This window comes from Hemiscyllium ocellatum, chromosome 6 (genome assembly GCF_020745735.1).
Source record: "Hemiscyllium ocellatum isolate sHemOce1 chromosome 6, sHemOce1.pat.X.cur, whole genome shotgun sequence".
Classification (NCBI taxonomy): Eukaryota; Metazoa; Chordata; class Chondrichthyes; order Orectolobiformes; family Hemiscylliidae; genus Hemiscyllium; species Hemiscyllium ocellatum.
This window is the reverse complement of record NC_083406.1, coordinates 120,399,047-120,423,285: the sequence shown is the minus strand read 5'-3', so window position 1 is coordinate 120,423,285 and position 24,239 is coordinate 120,399,047. Positions and strand designations below refer to the sequence as shown.

The following is a 24,239-nucleotide window of genomic DNA, read 5'->3' as shown; positions in this document are numbered from 1 at the left end:
GTTCGAGGGGCCAAATGGCCTACTCCTGCTCCTAGTTCTTACGTTCTAAAACCTCATCTGGTTCACTAATGTTCTTTAGGGAAGGACGTCTGGCCTACATGTGACTCCAGATCCACGGCAATGTAATTGATTCTTAACTGTCCTCTTAAATGGCTCAGGAAGCCACGCAGTTTGAGGGCAATTACATTACAAGATAAGGCTGGCCTTATGCCAGTGACACCCACTTCCTTTATTAAACAAAGCTGCATGAAACCTGCCGTTAATGATATCTGGAGTGTTTACAGTGTGTGTAAACTGCAGCCTGCAGCCTTGCTGTCACACCCAGTGAGATTAAGAACCCCTAGCCACAATTAGCAAATATGTGACAATCTCAAACCCAGCAGAATCGATTAGTTTATAAAGCCGTCCCAGGAAGGCTGAGTAATGTCCTGTGCTAAAAGCTAAGAGCTTTGATTTGTCGAAAGGAGCTGAACTGAGAGGCAAGTTGTAACTAATTGACGTTGTTGTGACTGCGGTGTTCAGGAGAGAAACCTGCAATGACTGGGCACTGACTGTAAGCAGCCTCTGTCTGTCTCATCCAGTTCTGACGAAGAACACACAGGGAGAAACTGCTTCCCCTGGCAGGAGGGTTGGCTGAACACCAGGTGAAGGTAATGAGCAAAAATAAAACAGAGAGGAGGTGAAGAGGACCTTCAATGGGCAGCAGGTGCTGTGGTCTGACAGGGCAGGGAGGAGCAGATTCAGCAGGATCTTTCCAAAGGGGAATTGGATAAGAATTTATAAATGATAAAAAAAACCAAATTTGGTGTGTGAAGGGAAGGGTGGTAGAAGACTGTGGACCATCCCATAATCAGGCGTGTGGGAGTGGGGAGTCAGTTAGCTCAGTTGGCTGGACAGCTGGTTTGTGATGCAGAGTGATGCCAATGTGGCGGGCACCGGCTGAAGGTCCAGCCTTCTTGACCTCACTGCCTTGGCTGAAGTATGGTGACCATCAGGTTAAATCTTAGAATCCCTACAGTGTGGAAGCAGACCATTTGACCCATCGGGTTCACATCACCTTTTCGAAAAGCATCCCACCCCATCCCTGTAACCCTGAATTTCCCATAGCTAATGCACCTAGCCTGCACATCACTGAACACCATGGGCAATTTAGCAAGGCCAATCCACTCTAACCTGCACATCTTTGGATTATAGGAGGAAACCAAAGGAAACCTGCACAGACAAAGTACGAATGTGCAAACTCTACACAGACAGTCACCTGAGAGTGGAATCAAATCAAGATCCCTAGCGCTAACCAGTGAACCAAAGTGCCACCCAACACAGCACCAGTCTAGTGAGGATATGGGAGCTGCGACACTGTTTGTTATATGACATAATTATATATAATTTAAGTTATTGAAAAGTCATCATGATAGCATGATGTGTGGCATGTGGCTCATGGGATGTCACAGTGGCTCAGTGGTTAGCACTGCTGCCTCACAGTGCTAAGGACCTGGGTTCAATCCCAGCCTCCAGCAACTGTCAGTGTGGAGTTTGCACATTTTCCCTGTGTCTGTGAGGGTTTCTTCTGGGTGCTCCAGTTTCCTCCCGCAGCATCAAAGATGTATAGGTTACGGTGGATCGGTCATGCTAAGTTGCCCATAGTGTCCAGGGATGTGTAGGTTATGTGGATTAGCCATGGGGAACGCAGGCTTACAATGATAGGGTGGGGGAGTGGTTCTGGGTGGGGTGGTCTGCTGAGGGTGGGTATGGATTTGATGGGCCAAATGGCCTGATTCCACACTGTAGGGGTTCTACAATTCTAAATAGTAGCTGTGGTGGTATAATGGGCTTGTAATCCAAAATCTCAAGGTAATGTTTTGGAGACAATGGTTCAAATCCCAACATGGCAACTGTTGGAAATATAATTCAGTAAAACAAAATGTGGGTAAAAAGATAATTATAGCTGATAGAGTTTTTTTTAGCAAATGATGTCTAGTTCATTAATGTTGTATAAGGAAGGAAACCTTACATGGCCTGACCTACATGTGACTCCAGACCCACAGCAATGTGGTTGACTCTTAACTGTCCTCTGGGCAATTAGGGATGGTCAATAAATGTTGGCCTCACCAGCGCTACCCACGAATAAAATCAGGCAATGCTAGAGAAGCTCAATCAATCTGACAGAATCTGTGGAGAGAAAAACAGAATTAACATGTGTTCTGAATAAGAGTCATACCAGCCTTGAAACATTAACTCTGTGTCTCTCTGAGTTTCTGCAGTAATTTCTGTTTCTGTTTCAGATTTTCAGCACCCACAGTATTTTGCTTTTATTTTAGCTCTGTCAACATCCCATGAATTAAAAAGGAAAGGCAGGTATGTCACTTTGCCACCATCTTCACACGTGATGTAAAGCAAATGATAAACATGCGATTGTTGTCACATGGATGTAAGTTTGCTCACTGAGCTGGGAGGTTTATTTTCAGACATTTCGCCACCATACTAGGTAACATCTTCAGTGTGCCTCCGGTGAAGCACTGGTGCAATGGCCTACTTTTTATTTATGTGTTCAGGTTTCCTTGGGTTGGTGATGTCATTTTCTGTGGTGATGTCATGTCCTGTTCTTTTTCTCAGGGCATGGTAAATGGGACACAAGCCAATGTGTCTGTTGATAGGGTTCCTGTTGGAATGCAATGCTTCTAGGAACTTTCATGTGTGTCTCTGTTTGGCTTGTCCTAGGATGGATGTGTTGTCCCAGTTAAAATGGTGTCCTTCCTCATCTGTATGTAAAGGTACTAGTGAGAGTGGGTCATGTCTTTTTGTGGCTAGTTGATGTTCATGTATCCTGGTGGCTAGTTTTCTCCCTGATTATCCAATGTAGTGTTTGTTACAGTCCTTGCACGGTATTTTGTAAATGACATTAGTTTTGCTTGTCTGTATTGGGTCTTTCAAGTTCATTAGCTGCTGTTTTAGTGTGTTGGTGGGTTTGTGGGCTACTATGACGTCAAGGGCTCTGAGTAGTCTGGCAGTCATTTCCGAGATGTCTTTGATGTAGGGAAGAGTGGACGCGTTTTGTCTGCTTGTTTGGGTTTGTTACTGAGAAATTGGTGTGTTCATTGGGTACCCATTCTTTTTTAATACACTGTATGAGTGATTTTCCTCTGCTCTGCGTAGTTCCTCTGTGCTGCAGTGTGTGTTGGCTCGTTGGAATAATGTTCTGATGCAGCTTCGTTTGTGGGTGTTGGGATGGTTACTTCTGTAGTTCAGTATTTGGTCTGTATGTGTTGTTTTCCTGTAGATGTTCCCCATTAGCTGTTCGCTCTACTGTGATATCTAGGAATGGCAGTTTGTTGTTGTTTTCCTCCTCTTTAGTGAATGTTACGCCAGTTAGGGTATTATTGATGGTCCTGAAGGTTTCCTCTAATTTGTTTTGTTTAGTGATGACAAAGGTGTTATTATCCATGTAGCGGACCCAAAGTTTGGGTTGGATGTTGGCAGAGCTGTTTGTTCGAGTCTCTGCATTACTGCCTCTGCTAAGAACCTTGATATCAGAGATCCCATGGGGGTTCCATTGGTTTGTCTGTAGGTTTTATTGTTGAAGGTGAAGTGGGTGGTAAGGCATAGGTCCAGTAGCTTGATGATACTGTCCTTGCTGAAGAAGATGGTGGTTTTTGGTGTGTGTATCTTTGGTTCTTCTAATAGTGTAGTCAGTGTTTCCTTTGCCAGGTTGAAGTTGATTGATGTGAATAGGGCTGTTACGTCAAAGGAGACCATTATTTCATCCTCTTCCAACTTGGTGTCTTTGATGGTCTTCAGGAATTCTTGGGTGGAATGGATAGAGTGGTGTGAGTCTTCTACTAAGTGTATTAGTCTTTGGTGGAGCTCCTTGGTTAATCTGTAAATTGGTGTTCAGGATAGTGAGACTATGGGTCTGAGGATGGGGGGGAGCGGTTGGGGGAGTGGGGTGGGGGCTCCTGGTTTGTTGTCATACAGAGCAATTTTTAATTCCTGGAGATTCCAGGAGATTGTTCCAAGATTGGGAATCCTACAGTCGTAGAAGGCTGTAGCACAGAAAAAGGCTCTTCGGCCCATCATGTCTGTACACAGTTAAAAACAGCCACCTAATATTCAATCCCATTTTCTAGCCTAGTGCTGTTCATGTTTTGGTATCACACGTGCACATCTAAATACTTTGTAGATGTGGTGAGGGTTTCTGCCTCTCCCACCCTTACAGGAAGTGAGTTCCTGATTCCCACCACCCTCTGGGCGAAGAAATTTTTCTTCACATTCCGCTCTAAACCTTCGGCCCCTAATTTTAAATCCATGCTCCCAGCCATGGGTCCCTCTACCAAGAGGAACGGTTCTTATCCAGAAGGTGGGTCAGTAAATAATCAAACATAGGTCAAAAACTGCCCTGGACATCTCACTCTCCATTTCCTGTCGGAGATGATCCCTTGGAAAGGACCTGTTTGCAGTTTTAGCTTTTGTTTTTAACCTTGATTGAAACATCTGTCATTCCACAGGTGTGGGACGAAACCAGTTCTTTCCAAGTCAGGACTTGGCAGCTCCTTGTTTGTTTTTTTGGTGCCTGTTTGTTGGGTAAATACTTCACGAAGCTGCCACAGTCAGTTTGTGTGGAATCTGCTGCCTCAGCTGCTTTCTGCCCCCTTCGTCTTTTGAGGCAGCCACATTCCACAAGTGGGTCACACGTAATTCCCGAATGCAGGAAAATGGTGGGAGTTTTCCCCTCCCTCATGGCCTCCTCTTCCTCTGCGACAGGAGACAAGATGAAAGCCAAAATTGTTCTCATCCTTTATCGGTTTGGAGGGAGCATGCTGTTGTCTTCCTCTTCAAAGTGAATGGGGGAGGGACGGTACACTCGCATTTATGTAGCCCCTCTTCTGGCCTCAAAGCACTTCTCATCTTGTTGATCACTGTTGAGTGAGGCAATGGCCTAGCAATATTATCACCAGATTGTCTAATCTGGAAAATATTCAGGGTCCTGGGTTCAAATCTCACTGCAGCAGATGGTGGAATTTCAATTCAATAAAAAAAATTAAGGGTCTAATGATGACCAGGAAGCCATTGCTGATTGTTGTAAAAACCCATCTGCTTCACTAATGCCCTTTAGGGAAGGAATTGACTATCCTTACCTGGTCTGGCCTATGTATAACTCCAGACCCACAGCGATGTGGTTGACTCTTCACTGGCCAGTAATACTTTCATCCCATGAATGAATATATAGAACAAAATGCAGCAGCCATTTCTGTGCACAGCAAGATCCCATAAGAGCAATGTGATAATGGCCAGATATTCAATCTCTTTGGCCACCTTGATTAAGGGATAAATATTGGCCAGGGTGCCTAGCTCTCTTTGAAATAGGACATTGAGATTTTCATTTTACTTACATCTGAGAGGGTAGCTGAGTCTTTGCCTCAATGCCTCATCCTACAGTCGGACCTGGGGCCTACACAGCACTCCCTCAATTGGTAGGACTCTCACATTTGACTCATAGAGTCATGGTTTAAGCTTGTTGCTAGAGGTATACGCATGTTCTCACAGTTCAGCACTAAATGTCAGCAATGTCAGCTTTCAGGGAGGGTTGGTACACTGGACCAGTAATCCAGAGGCAGAAGTGGGTACTGCAGATGCTAGTGATTAGAGTCAAGACTAGAGTGGTGCTGGAAAAGCACAGCAGGTCAGGTAGCATCCAAGGAGCAGAAAATCGATATGTCGGGCAAAAGGCCTTAATCAGGAATGAGCTTCATTCCTCATTCCTGATGAAGAGCGTTTGCCCGAAACCCCGAGTTTCCTGCTCCTCGGATGCTACCTGACCTGCTGTGCTTTTCCAGCACCACTCTAGTCTTGACAGTAATCTGGAGGCACAAACCAATATTCTGGGGATTTGGGTTCAATTCTTACTGCAGCAGATGGTCCAAATTGAATTTAACAAAAGTCTGGAATTAAAATTCTAGCCTCAAGGTGACAATGTGTTCACTGCAAATAGTTATAAATCCCATTTGGTTCACTCGTGTCCTTTGGGGAATCATCCTTTCCTGACCCGGCCTACATGTGATTCCAGATCCGTGGCAATGCGTGGTTGACTCTTAACTGCCTTCTGGGCAATTAGGGATGAGCAATAAATGCTGGTGTAAATAGTGACGTCCACAATCCGAGGAATGAATGAAAAAGAAGGCCCTATCTGACATATGCTTCTTTTGAGTTGGGGAGCAGAGAGTGGAAGAAGCAGAGTCTGCTGGGAAGGTAAGTGATTGTATTTTAAGTAGGCACGATCTAAACCCGAGACCCTACACTGTAGGCCCTACCTCCCACCCACCTCCTCTAACCTTCATAATAGTCGGTAGACTCTGTAAGGTTTTCAGGTTTCCTCTTTTTTTCTCTTCCTTGTTTAGTCCTGTGTGGGCTTTCAGCATAGCGGGGTATGGCAGATAGGGCAGTTGCATGTTCCTCCTGCAGAATGTGGCAGGTGAGAGACATGACGCATGTCTCTGCTGGCCACATCTGCGGGAAGTGCACCCAAGTCCCAGCTCCTCGATAACCAAGTTAGGGAACTGGAGCTGGATGAACTACGGATCATCCGGGAAGCTGAGGGCGAAATTGAGAGGATGTACAGGGAGGTGGTCACTCCTCAGACACAGGATAAAGGACAGCTGGGTTACAGTCAGGGGGAGGAAAGAGAACCAACAGTCGGAGCAGGGATCCCCTGTGGCCGTTCCCCTCAGCAATAAATATACCGTTTTGGATACTGCTGGTGGGGACAGCCTACCAGGGGAAAGCCATCGTTGTCAGGTCTCTGGCACTGAGGCTCAGAGGGAAAGGGGAAAATAGAAAAGCACTAGTGGTAGGGGACTCAAGAGTTAGAAGGATTGACAGAAGATTTTGTGGTCAGGAACAGGACTCCCAGAAGGTATGTTGCCTCCCAGGTGCCAGGGTCTGGAATGTTGCCAATTCGATTTACAGGATCATGACGGGGGAGGGTGAGCAGCCAGAAATCATGGTACATATTAGCACCAATGATATAGCCAGGAAAGAGATTGAGATCTGAAAAGTGACTACAGAGAGCTAGGCTGGAAGCTGAAGAGCAGGACGAGTAGAGGAGTGATCTCGAGTTTGCTACCAGTGCCACGAGATAGTGAGGTGAGGAACAGTCAGCAAGTGCAGCTTAACATGTGGCTGTGAGGCTGGTGCAGGAGGGAGGGCTTCAGATACCTAGACCATTGGGATGCCTTCTGGGGAAGGTGGGACCTATCCATGAAGGACGGGTTGCACTTGAACTGGAGGGGCACAACTGTCCTGGGTGGGAGATTTGTTCATGTGGTTCGGGAGAGTTTAAGCTAGTTTGGCAGGAGAGTGGGAACCACAGTTACATATCTGAGAGCGGGGTGGTTATATATGGGCAGTGACAGGATGTAGTGAATCTATCAGGAAGATCTTTCACGTGATGAAACAAAGGGATTGGTTAAAGTCTGTCTGCTTTAACGCAAGGAGTGTCAGAAATAAGAGTGATGAACTTAGAGCATGGATCAGTACTTGGAACTATGATGTTATGGCCATAACGGAGACATGGGTTTCACAGGGGCAGGAATGGTTTGGAACGTTAGAACATTTAGAAAGAACAGGGAGGGTGGAAAAAGAGGAGGGTGTGTAGCATTGCTAATCAGAGAGTCCGTCACAGTACAGAAATAAAGGTTGTTGAGGAAGGTTTGTCTACTGAGTCAGTATGGGTGGAAGTTAGGAAAAGCAAGGGAGCAGCCACCTAATTGGGGGTTTTCTACAGACTCCCTAATAGCAGTAGAGAGATTGAAGAACCCATAGGCCGGCATTTTGGAAAAATGCAGATGTAGCAAGGTTATTGTTATGGGTGACTTCAACCTTCCCAATATTGATTGGAACCTCCTTAGTGCAGATGGTTTGGATGGGGCCGCTTTTGTCAGGTGTGTTCAGGAGGGTTTCCTTACTCAGTATGTAGACAGGCCGACAAGGGGAGAGGCCATTTTGGATTTGGTGCTTGGCAATTAGCCAGGACAGGTTTCAGATCTCACGGTGGGAGAACACTTTGGTGACAGTGACCACAACTGCCTCACATTTACCATAGCCTTGGAGAGGGAAAGGAACAGTTACTGAGGGAAGATATTTAATTGCGGAAAAGGAAATTATAACGTTAGCAAACAGGAGTTGGGAAGTACAGACTTGGAGCAATTGTTCCACAGAAAGGGCTCAACAGGCATGTGGAGACTATTTAAGGAGCAGTTGTTGCGAGTGATGCACAAATTTGTTCCCCTGAGACAGGTAAGAAAGTGTAAGATTAAGGAACCTTGGATGACAAGAACAGAGGAGCTTCTTGTCAAAAGGAAGAAGGCAGCTAACGTAAGGTGGAGGAAGCAAGGATCTAGCACAGCTTTAGAGGATTACAGGCTTGCTAGAAAGGAGCTCAGAAATGGACTGAGGAGAGCCAGGAGGGGGCACAAAAAAGGCTTGGCAGGAAGGATTAGGGAGAACCTAAAGGCACTTTACTCATATGTGAGGAATAAGAGAATGATCAGGGAGAAGGTAGGGCTGATCAGGGATAGAGGAGGGAACTCGTGTGTGGTGTTTGAGTAGAAAGAGGAAGCCCGAAATGAGTTTTTTTGCTTCAGTTTTCACTAAGGAAAGGGACCTTGTTGTGAATGAGAACTTTGAGGAGCTGGGAAACAGGCTTGAACAGATCGAGATTGATGAAGTTGATATGCTGGAAATTTTGGCAAACATTAAGATTGATAAATCCCCAGGGCCAGACCAGATTTATCCTCGGTTGCACTGGGAAGCAAGAAAGGAGGTTGCTAAGCCGCTGGCGAGGATATTTGCCTCCTCACTCTCCATGGGAGTCGTACCGGAGGATTGAAAGGAGGCGAATGTTGTTCCTCTTTACAAGAAGGGTTATAGGGAAATCCCTGGCAATTACAGACCAGTCAGTCTTATCTCTGCAGTCAGCAAGGTTTTGGAAAGAATTCTGAGGGATAGGATTTATGAAATTTGGAAAAGCATAGCATGATTAAAGGCAGTCAGCATGACGTTGAGAGAGGCCTCACAAATCTTATTGAGTTCTTTGAGGAGGTGACGAGACAGGTTGACAAATGTCGAGCAGTGGATGTAGTGTATATGGACATCAGCAAGGCGTTTGATAAGGTTCCCCATGGTAGGCTCATTCATAAAGTCAGGAGATATGGGATACATGGAGATTTGGCTGTCTGCATTCAGAATTGGTTGGCTGACAGAAGGCAGAGAGTGGTTGTAGATGGAAAGTATTCTGCCTGGAGGATAGTAGTGAGTGGCGACCCCCAGGGCTCTGTTCTTGGGCCTCTGCTCTTTGTAATTTTTATGAATGACTTAGATGAGGAGGTTGCGGGGTGGGTTAGTAAGTTTGCTGATGACACAAAGGTTGGAGGTGCTGTTGATAGTATCGAGGGCTGTTGCAGGCTGCAGCGCGACATGGACAGGATGCAGAGCTGGGCTGAGAAATGGCAGATGGAGATCAACCTGGATAAATGCAAAGTGATGCATTTTGGAAGATTGAACTTGAATGCTGAACATGGGATTAAAGACATGATTCCTGGCAGTGTGGAGGAACAGTGGGATCTTGGTGCTCAAGTGCATAGATCCCTCAAAGTTGCCACCCAAGTGGATAGGGTTGTTAAGAAAGCATATGGTGTTTTGGCTTTCATTAACAGGGGGATTGAGTTGAAGAGCCGTGAGGTTTTGCTGCATCTCTGCAAGTCCCTGGTGAGACCACACTTGGAATATTGTGTCCAGTTCTAGTTGCCCTACTATAATAAAGATACAGAGGCTTTGGAGAGGGTGCAAAGGAGGTTTACCAGGATGCTGCCTGGTCTGGAGGGCTTGTCTTACGAAGAGAGGTTGACTGAGCTTGGACTTTTCTCTCTGGAGCAAAGGAGAAAGTGCTTTGGAAATTAAATTGACTCGACTCAACTGTCAGCAAGAGCAAAGAAAGGAGCTTAATTTAAATTCTGCAGAATTGGCCCAATACTACATTCAGCCACATGCCTCATGTAAGGGGTACTTGAGCATAATTCAGATACTCTTCTTATACTGTTTCATAACACATTTTCAAGGGTAAAGACTGGAAAAATTCAAATTGTTTATTTTCTCATCCCCTGGTTGTGGACATAACTGTTCTAATGCCTTTGCTGAATTCGACTGTCGCAAGGTCAAGTTGAATTCAAACAACGCCAAGCTGTCTCCTGGCTGCAGAGCTCAGCGAAGTATTGTTTACAAAGCTCAGCACAGCATTAAATTTAGAAAGGCATTTTCTTTCAGATTTCACAGTAAATGTTAAATTTGTTAATTTTCCATTACAGAAGAGAGGTGATCTGACTGAGGTTTACAAGGTAATGAGAGGCATGGATAGAGTTGATAGCCAAAGACTTTTCCCCAGGGCAGGATTGACCGCCACAAGGGGTCACAGTTTTAAGGTGTTAGGAGGAATGTATAGAGGAGACATCAGAGGTAGGTTCTTTACGCAGAGAGTTGTGAATGCATGGAGTGTGTTCCCAGCGGTGGTGGTGGGAGCAGAGTCATTGGGGACATTTAAACAACTGCTGGACATGTACATGGACAGCAGTGAATTGAGGGGTGTGTAGGTTAGGTTGTTTTATTTTAGATTAGGATTAATCCTTGGCACAACATCATGGGCCGAAGGGCCTGTACTGTGCTGTACTTTTCGATGTTCTATGTTCTTATCCTTTCAGGTGTGTGTAAAAGATCCTGCAGGCCCTTTCCAAGAAGATCGGGGGAGTTATCCTTATCAGTATTTTATCTCTCAGCTAGCATTACTGAGTCGGTTCTCTATTGGCATTGCATTATTGTATCTTGGACCTGGCTTTGGACAAAATTGTCTGCCACATCTCCTGCATTAACGTGGCAACTGTCCTTCAAAAACACCCAACTGGTTGTGAAACACTATGTGTGACCCTGAAATTGGGAATGGCATGATATAAATGAAAATCTTTCTCTGACGCCAAAATAGAGTTGAGGGGCTGTTTCTGTGTGCAATGCTCTTTGGAGGGCTGGTGCGGACTCAATGGGCAGAGTGGCCTGCTTCCACACTGTAGGGATTCTACTTTCCTATTAAAAAACATATCTTTATTCTTTCACAAGATGTGTGCGTCACTGGCAAGGCCACTATTTGCTGCCTTTGAGTTAGATGGCTTTGGTAAGAGTTAGACCCTTACCAAAGAGTGGTACAGGTCTATAGGTCAGGCCAAGTAAGAAGACTAGATTTCTCTCTCAAGAGGAGACTTATGAACTTGGTGGGTTTTTAAGACAATTGACAATATTTTTGTCACAGTCACCACTGCGGAGACAGGTTTTCAGTTCCAGAATTAATAGTTGAATTTTAATTCCAGTAGTTACCCCAGTCTAATTTGAATCCCTGCTCCAATATTTCCTCTAACCAATGTGTTCCCCTAAACATTAGCAATGGTACACTTCTACATCTGAAGTGTGATTGTGATTTCGAACGCAGAAACAAAGAGTGCTGTGCGTTGAGCTGCAGTTGTATAAATAGACACTGGTAGCTTTGACATGGGGAAGTGAGAATGCAGATGCTCCTCAGGAGGATATTGAAAATCCAGACGATTCATAGAAACAGAACGATTACAGCCCTGGCCTATTGTGTCTGAATGGGCTCTGACAGAGCAATTCACCCTGTAACACTCACTGCAGCCTGTAAAGGTTTCCTTTTCAGATATTGATCCAATTCCCTTTTGACTGTCTTGATTGAATTTGCCTCCCCCATACTCTCAGACAGTGCATTCCAGACCCTAACCCTTGAGTTAATCTGCCTCCCCCACATTCTCAGACAGTGCATTCTAGACCCTCACCCCTTGAGTGAACCTCCCTTCCCCCACACTCTCAGACAGTACATTCCAAACCCTAACCACTCACTGCATGAGAACTTTCTCCTCAGGTAGCCACTACTTTTTGAGCTAATTTTCTTAAATCTATGCCCTCTGATTCTCAATACTCCCATTATTGATCTCTTTCCAAAATCCGTTGGTATTGTCACTGAACTATTAACTCAGAAACCCAGATAATGTTCTGGGACGTGGGTTTGAAACCCATCACAGCAGATGGTGGAATTTGAACTCAATAGAAATCTGGAATTCAGAGTCATCTAATGATGACCATGAAACTATTGGCAATTTTTGGAAAAACTCATCTAGTTCACCGATGCCCTTTAGGGAAGGAGACAGCAGTCCTTACCCATCTAGACTGCATGTGACAGCAGACCTGTGGTAATATGGTTGACTCTCAATCAGGGATGAGCAATAAGTGCTGGCCTGGTTAGTGATACCCACATCCTGTGAATGAATGAAAGCAATTCTTTGGAGGCCTGACAGGGGAGAGGTTGTTTCCCCTTTTGGGAGAGTCCAGGACCAAAGGGCATCATCTCACCTAATGAAAGTGTAGCATTTTGAAAGCTTTTGCTTTGAAATAAACCTGTTGACTATAACCTGGATTCTGACCTTCCTCACCCATTTAAGATAGAGATGAAGAGGAATTTAATCTCTCAGGGGTTTATAAATCTGTGGAATTCTTTACTGCTGTTGAGGGAGGGTAATTAAGCATACTCAAGGGTGAGATAGTCAGATGTTTAGTCAGTTAGGGAATCAAGGTTTATGAGAAAAGGCAGGGAAGTGGTGTTGAGGGTTATCAGATCAGCTATGATCTTATTGTTGATCTGATGGGCAAATGGATTACTTCTGCTCATTGTCCTAAGGTCTTAGAGAAAGAAATTGTTAAAACATCTCTGTTTGATGGAAGGAGATGCCTACCGTCCTTGCTGGAATGTGCATGAGTCTAATAATCTCATCTTTCTTGCCAGATGTGATTTGGCTTTTTTAACCTGGAGTGTGTCCAGGAGCTCCCTCTTCCCCCACCTCCCAAAGGTGTATCATAGAGTCACAGAGATGTACAGCATGGAAACAGACCCTTCAGTCCAACCCATCCATGCCGCCCAGATATCCCAACCCAATCTAGTCCCACCTGCCAGCACCCAGCCCATATCCCTCCGAACCCTTCCTATTCATATACCCATCCAAATGCCTCTTAAATGTTGCAATGACCAGCCTCCACCACTTCCTCTGGCAGCTCATTCCATACACGTACCACCCTCTGTGAAAAAGTGACCCTTTAGGTCTCTTTTAAATCTTTCCCCTCTCACCTTAAACCTATGTCCTCTAGTTCTGGACTCCCCCACCCCAGGGAAAAAGACTTTGCCCATTTATCCTATCCATGCCCCTTATAATTTTGTAAACCTCTATAAGGTCACCCCTCAGCCTCCGACGCTTCAGGGAAAACATCCCCAGCCTGTTCAGCCTTTCCCTGTCGCTCAAATCCTCCAACCCTGGCAACATCCTTGTAAATCTTTTCTGAACCCTTTCAAGTTTCACAACATCTTTCCATAGGAAGGAGACCAGAATTGCACGCAATATTCCAACAGTGGCCTAACCAATGTCCTGTACAGCAGCAACATGACCTCCCAGCTCCTGTACTCAATACTCTGACCAATAAAGAAAAGCATACCAAATGCCTTCTTCAGTAGGTAAAAACAATGACTGCAGATGTTGGAAACCAGATTCTGGATCAGTGGTGCTGGAAGAGCACAGCAGTTCAGGCAGCATCCAACGAGCAGCAAAATTGACGTTTCGGGCAAAAGCCCTTCATCAGGAATGACCACCTTCTGTGTGAAAAAAAGTGGCTCACCAATTTCTCAAGGTTAAAACGTGTTTTAAATCCAATCTACTTGTTTTGAGAGCCTTCTTCAGTATCCTATCTACCTGCGACTCCACTTTCAAGGAGCTATGAGCACACAATACAAAAGAGGATCTTTGGCCCATTAAGTCTGCACCACCAACATCACTCTAAGTCTATACAAGTTGCACTTACCCACAGTAGATCTGTAGCCTTGAATGTTACGACATTTTTAATATTCAACCACGCACTTTTTAAAGGTTGGGAGGTTTCCCAAATCAATTCCCACCCCCCCCAGGCAGTGCATTCCATACCACCCCCACCCTCTATAAAGAAGCCAATGGCTCCCTTCTGCACTGTAACAATTCTGTGAAAGAACAATCTCAAACTGCAACAACAGCAGGTGGCTCACCAGTTTCTCAAGGTTAAAATGTGTTTTAAATCCAATCTACTTGTTTTGAGAGACATCTGAGGTAGGATTTCAATCCGGAGATGTGGACACTACCATTCCACCATGAGGACATTAGGATTTTCCTAAGATTTACTCAGGATGGGTAATAAACAGCCATAGAATCCCTACATTTGAGGGCAAGTTGGGGTCATGGCCATTTGGCCCATCCAGTCCACACTGATCCTTTGAAGGGTGGCCCACCCAGACCCACTCCCTTATTGTCTAACCTTGCATTTCCCATGGCCAGTCCACCTAACCTGCAGACCTTTGGACCACAAGAGGAAACCTGCATTGGCATAGCGAAAATGCGTAAACACCACTCAGTCACCCAAACTGGAATTGAACCTGGGTCCCTGGTGCTGTGAGGCAGCAGTGCTAGTCACTATGCCAAGCTATGGGTTCAGAGTGCACGGCAGAGGCCCTTCAGTCCATTGGGTTTATGCTGATATCCACATTAATCCCACTTTCCAATACTTGGCCCATAGCTTTGAGAGTTATGATATTACAAGTGGTCCTCCAGGTACGTTTTAAAAGGTGTAAGGTTTCCCATCTCAACTACCCTCCCAGGGAGTGGATTCCAGACGCCCACCACCCTCTGAGTGCAACAAAAATCCTCAATTTCCCTCTAAACCTCCCTGGGGAGGTAATCAGGGATAGAAATGGCTTGGAAATTAATTGAAAAACACAGTTTTAAAAAAAAAACGCCCGCTCACATTTGTGACGACAGGGTCGAAAATAAAAAGCAAAATGTGAACCTTCCAGCCCCAGCCCACCAGATCGGACAGTGCCTGTCACATGAGATGAAGGAGGGATTTAAATCTGAAATTGACTCACGTCAATTTCTTAAGTCATTTTAAGGGGAGACGTAAAAAGTGAAAGCGTGGATGTAGAGGAGGTCGAGTGGGACTGAGGATTAAAGTTCGAACAATGCCGCATTTTAACAGAGACAGGTATGTCCTCACACTCTCTCAAATGTTTATCTTCAGTTCTGTTTTATAATGATACAAATTCGGGGCTAGCAGTGGGGGAAACAGTAAAAGGTGACTTGTCAGTCTTTAATGATGAATCGAGCACCTCAGGGAACCCAAAGCAGGACGGTGGGGATGTCTTTAATAACTGACTCAGGGGTTAGCACACTACCTCATAGCGCTGGGGACCCGGGTTTTAGTATACTCTGTGTGTGTGGAATTGGTACATTTCTCCTTGGGGTCAGTGTGGGTTGCCTCTGAGGGTGCCCTGTTCCCATGCCGCCTGGGTTTTTTGTTACAGAGCCGTTTTAAAGACGGTGCTTTGTTAGCCCCTTTGGAGAGTTTACTGTTCCTGGAAAATAACTTGTTCGGTCAGAATTCGGCCAGTTTACGGTTGTGCGGCCAGGGGGAGGATGGATTGGATCCTTAGCCTAGGCATTGTATACAATCCGCCCCAAAGAGTCTTGAGGTGCCGTGGTATTGTCCCTGCCTCTGAGCCAGGACAGCTGGGTTCAAGTCCCACCTGCCCGAGGGGTGTGTTTTAATATCGTCTGAGTATATTAACCAGGAGAGGGAAAGATACACAATCTGTGAGAATTTGAGAGGGAGTGTGAAGAGGATTGTTTACTTTTAATCTTCCTCTACATTGACTCCCAACTTTACCTTCAACTGGGAATATGGTTCTGCTGTTGCCAGTTTCCCAGTTTCAATCCACCTGTAGCTGCCTGCTTTGATCGAAGGTGGATAAGCTATTCGGCCATGGAAGTTCATTGGGGGCAGCTCTTGAGTCTCATTGGTCCAAAGAAGAGGACGGGCGAATCTACATGGAGTAGGAGAGGGAGGGAACTGAGAGTAGTTTCCACTCAGTTTGTTCACACAAGCTGGCAACTGGGACTAGATTAATTTAGGATATCTGATCGGCATGGGTAAGTCGGACCGAAGGGTCTGTTTTCATGGTCTACCATTCTATGATTGTGAACACACCTCTGGAGCAGATGGGACTTGAAACCAGCTCTCCAGGCTCAGAGCTGAAAATGTGTTGCTGGAAAATCGCAGCAGGTCAGGCAGCATCCAAGGAACAGGAGATTCGACGTTTCAGGCGTAAGCCCTTCCTGAAGATTTCCTGTTCCTTGGATGCTGCCTGACCTGCTGCGCTTTTCCAGCAACACATTTTCAGCTCTGATCTCCAGCATCTGCAGACCTCACTTTCTCCTCTCCAGGCTCAGAGGCAGGGTCACTACCACTTCAGCACAAGAGCCTTGGCATGTATTGTATGCACTGTCAGTTAACCTATTGTTCCAATCCTTGTAACCCTGTGCAAACTGCTCACTTGTTGGGTAAACATCAACTTGTTTTACATTGAGTTTTTCTTTTGGAGTGGATCAAAAGTGTTAAATAATGACATAAACCAACCTTGATGTTAATCTCTATGATGGCAGGTTCTCGGATTTGAATTCAATAAAAAATATCTGCATCTAATGATGACCACGAAACGGTCGCTAATTGTTTGGAGAAGATAAACCCATCTGGTTCACTAATGTCCTTCAGGGAAGGAGACTGCCTACATTGTGACCCCAGACCCACAGCAATGTGGTTTGACTCTTAACTGCCCTCTGGGCAATTAGGGATGGGTAATAAATGCTGACTTAACCATGTCCTATGACTGAATAAGGAAGCAATCTGTTAATCTCAATGTAAAAGTGTCCAATTACTCTACAGTATTTCTTGAAAGAGCAAAGTGTTTGATGATGTCACCACTGAACTCTAAATTTAAAGTTATATCCTGGGAACATTATGGTCGGCATGGACTCTGTAACTAGCATTGTAGAGACAGCAGCATAACACAAGTTTTGTTTGCCCAGGCGTGAGAGTTGCCTGATATTGGCAGCTTCCCCAGACAGTGTCAATCACATGTACAATGACAGCAGTAAGCTGCTAGTCTCTGGAAGCTGACGTTCACTTCCCTCAATGGCAAAGTTCAAACAAATGGAACAAATACCCATGTAACATTCCAGTTGTGACCTGCTTACCATCTGGATGCCAATTTGAGACATTGGCGGGACACTTACGGGAATTGAGGCATTTGATTAAGAAAAGTATTACACAAGTTCGGGAGAAGACATTTGTTAAAACAGTTGAGCCGTGAGAGAGCAAAAATGTGGCTTTTCAACCATTCTCATGGATCAGTATAAAAAGCAACCCCTATACTCCATTCATGTGGAGATTTGCTTAACCAGTGTGCTTGTGTTCTAATTATTTGTGTCTGGGTTTTTTGTCCATCCCTAATTGTCCTTGAACTGAATGATTCTCTCAGCCATTTCAGAGGCTTGTTTAAAGTTGGCTAGCTCAGTTGGCTGGACGGCTGGCGTACAATACAGACATTGGCACTGTTGCATCAGTTGAGGTTATCACGAAGGACTCTCCTCAACCTCTTCCCTTGCCTGAGGCGTGGTGGCCCTCAGGTTAAACCGCCACCTGTTGACTGTCCAAGAGAGAATGGGACTATGTTTACCTGATGCATATGGAATAGTTAGGTGCTTGCTTTTGATCTATGCATCCAATGGCCTTTTTTTCAGTGCTGTACACCTCCATGACTCTATGCATTGCTGTGGGTCTGGAGTCACGCATGGACCAGACCCGGTAAAGACAGCAGTTTTGCTTCCTTAGAGGGATTAGTGAATCAGATGGGTTTTTACAATTGATGATAACTGCATAGTCACCATTATGGAGAAAAGCTGATGATTTCAAATTGTAATTAATTGAACCTAAAATTCCACAAACTGCTGTGGTGGGATTTGAATTTCTATTCCCAGGTGAATTTAGCTAGAACCTCTGGATTACTTCCCTGTGACAGGCTCATTATACCCACAGCCATCCTACTCCTGCTGACTGTCAGGAGGGTGGATGGTAATTTACGGGTTTAGGTTTGTGCTTTGAAGCTGGGTTGGTGGAAGGCGTACCAAAGGGAGATCACCGAAGGGACGGAGATCATTGGGAGTTGAGGTTAAAATCCAATCAGCCACAAACTCACTGAATCATGGAGCAGGCTCAAAGGGCCGAGTGGCCTGCTGTTGTTCACATGTTTGTATGCTCCATTTAATCTCCATTGTCCCACTTAAGTTCCATTGTCTCACCTCGATCCCCATTTCATTTTCATTGTCCCACTTAAACCCAATTGCCTCACTGGTATCCTATTACCCTATCTCTATCCCCATTACCCCATTTTATCTCCATTATCCCACATAATCGTCATAGTATATTGATTTTGACTGTGGGGTGACCATGTAGAGGTTTATAAAATCACAAGGGGGTATGGTTAAGGTAAATAGACAAGGTCTTTATCCCTGGGGTGGGGGAATCCAAAACAAGAGGGATAGGTTTAGGGTGAGAGGGGAAAGATTTAAAAAGGACCTAAGGGGCAACTTTTTCACACAGAGGGTGGCGTGTGAATGGAATGAGCTGCCAGAGGAAGTGGTGGAGGCTGGTACAGTTACAACGTTTAAAAGGAATCTGGTTGGGTGTATGAATAGGAAGGGTTCAAAGGGGATGTGAGCCATATGCTGGCAAACAGGGCTAGATTAATTTAGGTTATCTAGTTGGCATGGACAAATTGGACTGAAGAGTCTGTTTCTGTGCTGTACATCTCTGACTCTATATTGTCATTGCCAGGGGCATGAAACCCTGCCCAGATACATCCCAACTGCACCAATTTTATTTCAACCCTCTGTAATTACTGACGATCTGCCTCCTTTTGTTAATTCCTAAACAGCCCACGAAAACGTCCCTCATCCTGACTAAAAGCTTTAGTAATTAAAATCCCTAAATCCGGGATTAATTTTTGAACAGGATTCTAATTACAAATACAAACATGGAGAACAAACATTGTAATCAGCCACAAACAGAGAAATTAGAGTGCACGAGAGATTAGAGTATTAACCTCAGTCATTGTTCATGACTCACACATTACTTTGCTGAAAATGTGTTGCTGGTTAAAGCGCAGCAGGTCAGGCAGCATCCAAGGAACAGGAAATTCGACGTTTCGGGCCAGAGCCCTTCATCAGAGCCTTTTCAGCTCTGATCTCCAGCATCTGCAGACCTCACTTTTTACTCACACATTACTTTCGAGACTTTCCAGTTACTCTTCATTATCCCCTCTGATCACATACATGGATTTCCCAATCCTCATCAGGGTTAGATTTGCTAGCCCCCTCCCATTGTACTGTTACCCCCAAAAGGATTAAATGGGATAAAAAGGCAAGGGTGAGGGAGCACATCCAACATAGATTCTCTGATGAAGGTTTCTTAAGACCCAAGTACCTTTTTAATCCATCTTGGGTACACTTGTCACTGAAAGCTATCAGGAGGACAAACCCCTAGTGTTGCTATTTGAAAGCCCCATTCCCTCAATGCCACTGAGATGTGGATCCACCAGTGGTACTCGTATACGTCCATGACTTGTCCTTCTTGACCTTCTGACATTCTTTGACCTGCCTTCCTCCTCCAACTGAGGTCCAATTGGTTGGCACTGCTTTACCCATGTTCTACTATTATCTACTTAATTGTAGCCAGACATCCAATGACTTCCCTTCCCATTTAGTTACCTCTGAGTGTCCCTCAAGGGTCTCTTCTTACACCCCCTCCTATTTCACAGATATTTGTTGCCCTGAGCAACAACATCTAAAAATTCAACTCCCATTTTCACATTTGTCATCAGCGCTACCACTTAGCCAACTCCCGACTCCTCACTGTCTCTTAATTATCAGATATTCAGTATTGGCAGATTTCCCCTCCCCCAAGGGTATTAGTGAATTAGATGGATCAAACTCTTGATCCCAGATTTTTATTGAATTCAATTACCACCATCTGCTATGATAGGATTATGAACCAAGGTCCTCAGGCTTAATAGCTTAGTGATAATACCATGCAGCCATCATCGTCCCACTTGGAGACACTTTTCCCATTATGCTACCAACTCTTCAATTGTGCAATGCCTGCTTGATCAACTGAGCTATCTCATCATGTTTGTCAGAGCAGAGTATCAGACATTTAGTGCAATGTGTGCAGAATTTATTTAACAAGTTTAACTGAGAGACCGGGTGGTCGGGGGGCACACGCAGCACAGGTGAACACCCTCTGCATGTGTTAAGACACAGGCAGTGGAATTTTGAAAGGCCTCACATTTATGGAGGGTGCTGGGACCGCGAGAGTATGTTCAAATTGTCAAGTCTCAATGTAAAGTGTGGACAAGGGCTTCAGCAGGAGAGGAGAGGAACTGAAACAGCAGGAGAGTCAAGCAATGTTAACAGAGGTGAAAATACATGTCTCGGTCTCGTGCCAGGGACAAACAGGCAACACGGTTGTGGAAAGTCTAGTCCACCTTGGGGAGTTATCAGGGAGAGTGATGGAATCAGTGGCAAAGGAGAGGGCAGGGACTGAAGACAACGTGGTTAATTCTTAAGTGAGGAATAAATACTTTCAATAGACTATAGGTGCAGGAGTAGGCCATTCAGCCCTTTGAGCCAGCACCACCATTTATTATGATCATGGCTGACCATCTGCAATCAGTATCCTGTTCTTGCCTTATCCCCATAAGGTAAGGACGACAGATTTTCTTCCCTAAAGATTCCACTATCTTTAGGAGCTCTATCCATCTCTTTCTTGAAAGAATCCAGAGTCTTGGCCCTCACTGCTTTCTGGGGCACAGCATTCCATACACCCACCACTCTCTGGGTGAAGAATTTTCTCCTCAATTCTGTTGGCCTGTGACATCCGTATCCAGTGGATAAATAAAAAATAAAACAAGTTACTAGCCCAAGGACCTCAGGCTGATGTTCTGGATGTGTGGGTTCAAATCCCACCATGGCAAATGATGTGCAGAAATTCTGGAATAAAAAGCTAGCGTACTGGCAACTATATAACTGCTTTTATATAAACAAACCTAGAACTATGGATGCTGGAGACCTGAAACACACAAGAACAGAAATTGCTGGAGAAACTCAGCAGGTCTTTCATTGTATCTGTAGAGAGAGAAACAGAATTAGTGTCTCAAATCCAGTATCCTTCTTTCAATGTAATTGCTTTCAGTTGTTGTAAAAACCCCATCCCTTTCACTAATATTCTTTAGGTAAGAACATCTGTTGTCCTTACCTGGACTAGAGACAAAAAAACTGCAGATGCTGGAGTCCAAAGTAGACAAGCAGGAGGCTGGAGGAACACAGCAAGAGGTGGGGAAATCAATGTTTTGGGTATTAACCCTTCTTCAGGAACCTGAAGAAAGATAATACCCAAAACGTTAACTTCTCCACCTCCTGATGCTGCCTGCCTTGCTGTGTTCTTTCAGCCTCCTGCTTATCCTTACCTCTTTACTCAGAGAATAGTAAGGGTATGGAATGCTTTGCCTGCAACAGTAGTAGATTCGCCAAGTTTAAGTGCATTTAAGTTATCATTGGACAGGCATATGGACGTACATGGAATAGTGTAGGTGGGATGGGCCTCAGATTAGTATGACAGGGCGGCGCAACATCGAGGGCCGAAGGGCCTGTACTGCGCTATAATGTTCTATGTTCTATGTTCTATGGTCTGGCCTACATGTGACTCCAGATCCACTGCAATGTGGATGACCCTTAATTGCCTTCTTGGAAATTAGGGATGGGCAGTAAGTTGCTATTGATATCCATGTCCTGTGAACACACAATTTTATAAAACAATTAGACCCAGGAACACAGAAAAGAAGCCAATTGGATGATAAATCTGTGCTCATTCTTACTTTACTAGAACAATCCAGAACTTTCTGACCGCCCTGACTTCATCTTTCACTAAAAGTGGTAATGGTCTTTGTCTCAATTTCTCCCTGTGGTGAAACACTTCATGCTTTGTCTCCACTATGTTTAATACATGACCATCCAATGATCTCCCTTCACTTTCTTAGTGACAGTCTTAAACTGATGGTATCCTTTGGAGCTTACTGCAGCCAGTAACAGCTCCATTTATGTAACCAGTTGCTATGAGACAACCCTTTGGGAATGAGGATAACTTGCTTGCCCTTTGATTTGATGGGTTCTGAGGTAATTGTTGAGTTTAGTGCACAGTCTGGGAGGTTGAGCGGTGACCTTTATAGAGGGTTATAAAATCATGATAGACATAGATAAGGTGAATTGCAAGGATCTTTTCCCAAAGCTGGGGCCGTTCAGAACTAGGGGACGTATTTTTAAGGTGAGAGGGGCAAGTTTTAAAAAGGACATGAGGGGCAATTTTTTTAGACGCAGGTTGGTTATTGTGTGGAATGAACTGCCAGAGGAAGTGATGGATGCAGGTACAGTTACAACATTTAAAAGACTTATGGATAAGTAAGTGAATAGGAAAGATTTGGAGGGATATGGGCCAAATGCATGCAAGTGGGATTACTTCAGTCTGGGAACATGGTAGGCATGGAATAGTTGGACTGAAGGGTCTGTATGATTCTATGATTCTATTCTATTCTAATTCTCACCGTGGACTCCTCTACCAGCCTAAATAATATCTCCCTCTCCACTCCTAAAATCTCTGCGAAAACTCCTTCTTATCTCCGATGATTCAGAATCTTAGAACTTTCTCCTGTGTTTTCACAACATCCCAGAGGATAGGGCAGACAGTGAGGCCGAGCTGCTGTCAGAAAAGTGCTGGCCAAGTTTGTGCACAGCAGGTTCCCAGGAGCAGACACAGATCCCGACACAACGACTAGACAATCCGTTTGAGTGATGTTGACGGAAGAAGAAGTCTCGATCCGGACACCAGGGAGCTCTCTGCCATCCCTCTCCAAAATACTACCTGGGGGGTCCAGTGTGAAAGGTACCCTTTCGGAGAGTGCAGCACCTTCTCTGTTGTACACTGGAACTTTGAGACTGGACACCGAATCTGTGATGTAAGAACTAGGAGCAGTCCGGTGAATCACCTCTGCCATCTAATACGATCCTGGCTGATCTTCTCTTGTCCTTAACTCCACTTTCCTGCTCACTCTCCATAACCCTTTATCTGTTACTTATTAAAAATCTGTCTCTCTCCTTTAATGTATTCAATGCCACGGTGTCCACTGCACTCTGGGACAGTGAGTTCCAGGTGCATCGTACTCTTGAGAGAAATAATTTCTCCTTATTTCCATTTTAACTCTGCTACTCCTTAGCCTAAAATGTTGACCTCTCATTCAATGACCCGCCTTTTCTAAACTTCTCAGCTGCCAACAGAACTACTTCGTCAAAATGGTGCTGGAGTAGGTCTCCTGAGCCAGAGCTCGTTCACTCCATCCATTTCTTTTCTTACTCTCTTTTTGCATTTTCTTTATTTTTGCTTTTAGCTCTCGTCTTCGGACAGAATTGGTGATGTCTGGCGTGAAAACCAGCAGGCACTCCCGGTGTCAACATGGATTTGGACTCCCGCCCCTCGGCACGGACCCACACTCCCGCCCCTCAGTACCGACCCACACTCCCGGCCCTCAGCACAGACCCACACTCCCGGCCCTCGGCACAGACCCACACTCTCAGCCCTTGACACGGACCCACACTCCCGCCCCTCAGTACCCATACTCCCAGCTTTCAGCACAGACCCATACTCCCGGCTTTCAGCACAGACCCACACTCCCGGCCCTCGGTGTTGACCCACACTCCCGGCCCTCGGTGTTGACCCACACTCCCGGCCCTTGGCACGGACCCACACTCCCGGCCCTCGGTGTTGACCCACAGTCGCGGCCCTTGGGGCAGACCCACACTCCCGGCCCTCGGTATGGATCCACGCTCCTGGTTCTCAGCATGGACCCACACTCCCATTCCTAGGTGTTGACCCAGAATCCTGGACTTCAGCATTGACCCACACTCCGGACCTCAGCGCGGACCCACACTCCCAGCCCTCGGAGTTGACCCACACTCCCGGCCCTCAGCACGGACCCACACTCCCGGACCTTGGCACGGACCCACACACCCGGCCCTCGGTGTTGACCCACACTCCTGGTCCTTGGCACGGACCCACACTCCCGGACCTCGGTGTTGACCCACACTCCCGGTCCTTGGCACGGACCCACATCCCCAGCCCTCGACGTT

The 24,239-nt window shown here is 45.4% G+C and overlaps 1 protein-coding gene across 2 annotated transcripts in view; it reads left to right on the top strand.

Annotated features, from left to right (window-relative positions):
* The first annotated feature begins 452 nt into the window (after nt 1-452).
* Nucleotides 453-24,239, top strand: part of LOC132816563 (P2Y purinoceptor 3) — a 60,551-nt gene continuing 36,764 nt past the window's right edge. Inside the window, exon 1 of one of the 2 annotated variants that reach the window (XM_060826327.1) lies at nt 453-650. The gene's annotated coding sequence lies outside the window, so the exon portion shown is untranslated. Of the gene's footprint in view, nt 651-15,063; nt 15,154-24,239 lie in introns of those variants that run through there. The other variant, XM_060826326.1, reaches the window with a different exon arrangement.